Raw genomic sequence first — 6,666 nt, 5'->3', positions numbered from 1 at the left:
GCACCCTCTGGGAAGAACTATTTATCCACCAGCCACCAGCCACCTCCGCCCCTCCCTGTGCAGGTAGGCAGGGTATGTGTGCGGTGGGGTGGGGGGTACTAGAGAGAAGGGGGCCGAGTAGCCACAGGTCCCCATCAGCCAGTCTCTTCATTCTGGCCGCGGTCACTGGAGTGGCTTTGAGAGTGGCAGTCCAGGGGTTGGAGTGCCACGGACCTTCGGGTACAACCCAGACTTGTCCATCGGACCTGCCCCGGGCGCAGAATCCCGGGGCCCACCCTGCCTGTGCTGGGCGGGTGCGCAAAGGCTGGAGGAAGTTGGGGAGGCCGGCAGTGTGCCGCAGAAAAGGCGCCAGAAGTCTTTGGTGTCCTGGTCCGAGTCCGTGGTGCTGGAGGCGGCGGGCAGGGGGTCCCAGTCAGACAAGTTGGACAGGGGTTCGGATCCGCCAATGGATGGATTTAGACAGTGACTCCTTGGGTCCCAGGGCGCCCGCTGTTTCCTGGGACCAGAACCGCTGTCTGGAGAGGCTGGGGGACTGGGTGCCGGCGCCATGGGCACAGCCTTGCGGTGCTCCTGCTCTCTGGGTAACACCAGGCACAGGTTCGCGTCCTTGTGGGGAGGCTCAGCCTGGTGCTGCAGTGGACGCAGTGGCACCTGCTTGATAGACAGGTACCTGCCCACCTTGGTGGAGTGCAGGAGCCCATCTCGGCTGGCAGCGAGAGTGTGGTCACTGTGGTCACCGTGGTCACCGTGGATGAGATGTCCAGCCTAACCTGACCTCTCAGCCCACAACAGATTCAGCAACAGCTGCCTGCTGCCCTTGACTGGGCTCCGGTGGGCTGGACGCTGCCAGGAGCTGCTGGTGGCTGGCAGCGTCTCCAAGCTTCTGTGTCTTCTTGGGCAGCCCGACCCCAGTTTCAGGCCGCTCTCCAGGCAGCATGTGGTGGGGAGTTGGCCCCTCCACTCTAGATGCGGGGGGGGGAGGGTCTACGGGGCCATTTGCCAGTGAAACACCCTAGATGGGTGTGTTGAGCACTTTGCCCTGCTTGGGGCCACCGAGGCACCTACCTTCTTGGCACCATCCACAGCGGAGCCCACCTGGCTCACCTCCCAGGGCTGGGTCTGAGGGCCATCAGGATTTACCTGCTGGGGACTTGTCTTCTTTCTCAGCCCTACAAGGGGTCTCTAACCTTGGCAGCTCCTTGCACGCCACCCGCGGGTGCTCCTAGGCAGGTCTGGAGGGTGCCTTTGTCCATAAACTGCCCTGGGAACCGATGCTTTCCTCGCTCCCAGCTCACTGAGGTCTCTGGGTCCTGGAGGATTACTGCAGGTGCTTGCAGTAATCTCAAGTGCTGCAGGCGGACCGGGCCATCAATGGGGCGGCAGGTGGTGGGGAATAACATGCATACCATCTTCTAGTGGGGCCCGTGGGTGCCATACCAGCAGGATAGACAGGAGGGCCATCATGTAGTTGGTGCAGACAAGTACAGCAGCACAGATGCATCAGGCCGAGGCCCATTTTCTGGAAGAGCACGGTGGGTTTGCTTAGGGGCAGGGGTGTGGTGCTCAGCCCTGCGGAGGGCTCAGGTCAGCTCCACCTGATCCTCACTTCGCACCAGTCATGAGGCAGCTGCTCCCGTGGCCTTCGGGGAAAACCACACTCAGGTGGGGTGAGATGAGCTTGTGAAGCCTCTTTTCCCTGGAGCCTCTACTGGTGGGGCACCTCATCCTACTCAATAGCTTGTGTGCACTGCAGCAGACTGGAGGCTGGGAACACTGTCCATGTCCATATGAGGCACCAGAACTGCGTCCACGGGGTCCAAATGCCCCACCGGCTTCCAGAAGCTCAAGTCGGGGTCTGAGCTGCCTTTGTCTAGCACTGTGAAGTGGTTGAAGGGGCTGCCTAGAAAGACGGAGCAGCTGGGCCAGGTGGCCCTGAGGAAGCCCAGGGAGGCCAGAGGCTCAAGCTGCTAGAAGGAGGATGGCTACTCCAGCAGCTGTGCCACAAGCTTTGTCTAGCACAGGTCCTCTGAGGCTGGCAGCTGCACACTTCCTGCCCAGGGTGTGGAGAACCTGTGTGGAGTTGGGGGGTTGGTTGTTTTCTGCACCAGGTGAGTCAAAAGGCTAAGGTGAGGTGAGCACTTTCTGTTTCTCTTAGAGTAGGTGTTGCACAATTTTCTAGTTCTCACTTCTACCCCATCCCACCACCTCCTGACCCCTCTTCACTCCCACCCACCCCCATCATGAGGGACAGTGTCTCCAGATTACATGGTGATCCTTTTTGGAATCAGTACACTGTAGCCAAGCTGGGCTTGCATGAGGAGCAGCTGATCCTGCTGACATGGAAAGTTGTGGACCTGGCCATCATTAAGGTGGAACAGTTGTGCGAAATACTGGTTAGATGGAATCATTTGGAACTGACACAGGATTGTAAAGAAAAAAACTAAGATAAGGTCAACACCTGTACTTGACATCACAGCTAGACTGAGCCCTGGGACAGCTGAACCAGTCGGCAATGTACTGAACTGAAGGTAGAGGCCTCCTCCTATTTCTGTACTGATGTACTTCATGTCAGGCAGATCCTGCGTCCTGACACTTCTGAGAATAATTGCTTGTATGCTCCTATTACTCTTCTGATCTTCAAAAATAATTCAACAAGTGTTGTCCTGGTGTACCTGATATTGATAAACTGGATGCTACAAGCAATGAGAGTGTTTAAATTTTGAGAATAACTCAGCCTCCTGTGTGGAGCCTCTCAAGTTACAGATACGGGGCTACAATTTTAGTAGTGATTTCACAGCCTAATAACCACAAATGTTCAGATTCAGAGAGAATAAATTACAAATTTCAAAGTGGCACTTGCATCAAAATGGAACTCATTGATGACAACACTGTAATCAGGGTTCCAGGTTTATCATGGCAGCATGTGGCTCAAGATATTGAGAAATTCTTCCAAGGACTCAGATTGCCAAAGGAGTTTCAGCACTGCATCTGAATGCCCATATCTGAAGGAACTGAGAAGCTCTGCTTAGGTTTGTAAGTGAGAAGCACAGATACCTAGCATTACAGAGGCACACACATTGCATGGAAAGCCAGTACATTGAGGTTTACAAAGCAACAGGCAAAGATTGTCTTAAAACTGCTGGTAGTATCTCCAATGAGGTATCCCAGTTTCTCTCCAAGGAAAACCAAGTCCTTGTCCACAGGTGGGGCTATCTTTCATGGCCACAGCTGATAAGACGGTGGCCTTCTTTGGACAAGACTGCTCTAAAATGGGGGGGGGGGGGGGCATCCTCCTTGTTACCTAACTAGACAACCAGCCAACAAGAGATATGTTGTCCTCTTATGAGAAGTATGCACAGAACACACTGAGGAAGCATAAGGATTTTGGTAAAAGACATTGAACTGCTCAGGAGCACAGCAACTGAAGTTTGGCAGTGCTAATCAATTCACCTCAGCCCTTCTCATTTCACTGCAACCCTTCCTATTATCCTAGTACTACCTCAGAAATTTTTGCCCCATGAAAACGTTAGAGACTGTATACACCTTTAAGGTCGTCCCTACATGAACATAATTGAGGAGATGTGGATTTTCTGGGGGAGTTTTTAAAACATAGATATTCAAACTCACAAATTTTACAAGGCATTGAATTACCAGGACTAATCACCAGGTATCTCATCATCAGTAGATACATTTATCCAGATGAAATCTGCAAACAAAGCATTTGTGGCTGCACAGAAGAGTCATAAAAAAAATCAGGAAGGAGAGAGATGTTGAAACCTTTCACTATTCAGCTGGGGAGATGAACTTTGTATTAATGGGGGAACTTTTTGTTTACATTCACCAGTTTATGGGAAAGGACATAGATAAACAGCCAGGCAAAGATGTGCATAGGTTCCTGAGTGCAGGAGCTTTTTCTTGAGTTGTGGTGTGCCATCACCAACTCAGAAGGTCTTTGAACCACATACTATGGGTATTTTTATAGAGGCTTCATCACATAGGCATGATGGATTATTAACTTCATTTGTAGCCTCTCTCCTTTCTTTCAGGAATGAGAGGTGAGTCTGAAAGTCTCAACCTTTTATCATGTCTTGGTCTTCTTCCGACCAGCCCTATACAGCAGCTTACCAAGAGTCACCACATTAGAACAAAAGACACTTCAGGAAATCCCAAGGGATTTAGGAGTTTATGGATAGGTGCCCCTATCACTCAGGAATTATAAAGGTCTTATTAGCTCATTGTCAGCAACTGGGATCAAAGACTAAATTTTAGAACAAAAGATTCTCCTAGCACTCTTATTTACAAGGAGATTTAGAAGCTGTAAACTAACTGAGAGCATACACACACACACACACACACACACACACACACACACACACACACACACACAAAACAAAACAAAACAAAAAAACACTAGAGGCCTGGTGCATGAAATCCGTGCATGGGTGGGGGTCCCTAGGCCAGGACTGCTATCAGGGCTGATCAGGTTCCCTGCCTCCCCGTCTCCCCTCCTTCCCCCTTTCTCCTCCCCTCACCACCTGCATCTGCTACCATCCACCCCCAGTTCCCCTTAAAACTTGCCAGATTTTAAGTTTTAAATCTAAGAGACTATTCCCAATATATAGGGTAGGATCCCTAGGCATGGAAGGCGATCAGGGCCAATCTGTGTGGCAACTGGGTTGGGGCAATTGGGGGACCCCTGCTGGCACCCGCCTTGGCTGGTGGCCTGGTGCTGCCTGCTGGCAAACCCCACCCCCCAATCGCCACTGCTGGTCGCCTCCTCTCGGGGGCAGATACGTCTGCCCCTTGGTGGTCAGGGCATGTCATAGCGACTGGACGTTCTGCCAGTCGTTCTACCATTTTTTTAAAAATATATTTTATTGATTTTTCACAGAGAGGAAGGGAGAGAGATAGAGAGAGTTAGAAACATCGATGAGAGAGAAACATCGATCAGCTGCCTCCTGCACATCCCCCACCGGGGATGTGCCCACAACCCAGGTACATGCCCTTGACCAGAATCGAACCCATGACCTCCCAGTCCGCAGGCCGACACTCTATCCACTGAGCCAAACCGGTTTCGGCAGTCGTTCTACCATTTGGTTGATTTGCATATTAGGGTTTTATTATATAGGATATATCTTATTATTTCACACCAGGGCAGGGAAATCTGAATCCATTTCAGTACTCCCTGCACCTAACCTTCACTCCCTCCCCTACCACATAATTTAACCAATCAGACCAAAATCCTAGGCTGTTGAGGTTTCTTTAGATGAAGCTACAGCGTTAGTGCCAAGAGGCAGTGCCAGATGTCTGTATTGGTTTTCAATTGCTGCCTAACAAATTACCATTAATTTACTTCTTAAAGAGCACGCATTTATTAGTTAGCAGTGCTGTGGGTCAGAAGCCAGACAGGCTTGACTGTGTTTTCTGTGAAGGGTCTCATGAGGTCATAATCAAATTGTCAGCCAGGCTGGGTTCTCTCATCTGGAGATTCTGGAAAAGAATACTTCCAGGCTTATTCAGGTTGTTGGCAGAATTCAGTTGTGTGTGGTTGTATGACTGAGGTCCTCGTTTTCCTTCTGGCTACCAAGGAGGATCACTCTCAGTTCCCAAAGACCACTCTCTGGTCCTTTCATGTGGCCTCCTCTGTCTTCAAGCCAGAAATAGCATGTGGACATCCACAAATGTCCCTCCATGGGCTCCAGCATCACAGCATTGCATCCAAAGTCGGGAGAGGTGGAACTTGATCTCAGCCTTTTTTCCAAAATGCCAAAGCCACAGAGACCACCAAGCTCTCTCGGGAAGCCCTCAGAGCCCACCTACTGCAGTACCCTGGAAAAGGGTGCAATTTACCAGCTCAAGCAGCCTTTGACCCACCCAGATGAGAACAAATTCAGTATTAACAAGTACAATACCATGGTTGATTTTAAAATTACTGGCTACACAAAGACCAGTTTACTTTATTTAACAAGAAAAATTTAGATTTCTGCCTTACTCTTAAAAAAATAAAAAAAAAACACTTCATAAAATGTGTAAAAATTTAAGTAAACTATTTATTGCATGCACTTCCTTTTCCCTCCTAACTGGGGAACAGATTAAAAGCCAATTTTGCCAGGTCTTAAGGCCTTCCACACATTTTGGCACTCCTTCTCCCCAGTTACAGCCCAGCAATAAAGGCCATCCTTTATTGCTCTAGCCAGAAAGAGTCAGAGCATAGGCCAGATAACTCAGACTGAATATTCTCCTACCTCTAGAGAAATCTAAGGACCTCTTACTTTTCTATGAGCTTGGTTTACTTAAACACATATGAATTTTTGTCTTTTTCAATAGCGTGTTTGGTAGTAAGGAAAATAAAATCTATTCAAGTTAGCGTGAAAAAAATGATTTTAACAACGAATCAAACAGATGAACTTATGGGCACCCACATATAAGAAATGAAGTGTAATATGAGGAATAACCATGTCTCAGAGTGCCTGGAACTGGTGGTTTGTCACTCACATTTGACTTGGTTTTAGGTTTCTACACTCCTCTGTGGAGACTTTTTTTTTTTTAATCTTAGTATCTGCTGCCCATAATTGTGATTTGCACATGAGCCTAGCTTCTCAAAATCCCTATTCTGTAACAATTTTTCTGTAACTCTTAACCTCCTGTGTCCAACAATGTCTCCCT

General features: G+C 49.2%; 1 pseudogene; it reads left to right on the top strand.

The window, feature by feature from the left end:
• The first annotated feature begins 2,240 nt into the window (after nucleotides 1-2,240).
• LOC102760694 lies at nucleotides 2,241-3,919 on the top strand (annotated as a pseudogene).
• Nucleotides 3,920-6,666: the final 2,747 nt, after the last annotated feature.

The sequence above is a fragment of the Myotis davidii genome, unplaced genomic scaffold (assembly GCF_000327345.1).
Source record: "Myotis davidii unplaced genomic scaffold, ASM32734v1 scaffold293, whole genome shotgun sequence".
Lineage (NCBI taxonomy): Eukaryota > Metazoa > Chordata > Mammalia > Chiroptera > Vespertilionidae > Myotis > Myotis davidii.
Note: the sequence above shows the minus strand (reverse complement) of the source record. Positions and strands in the feature narration are given on the sequence as shown.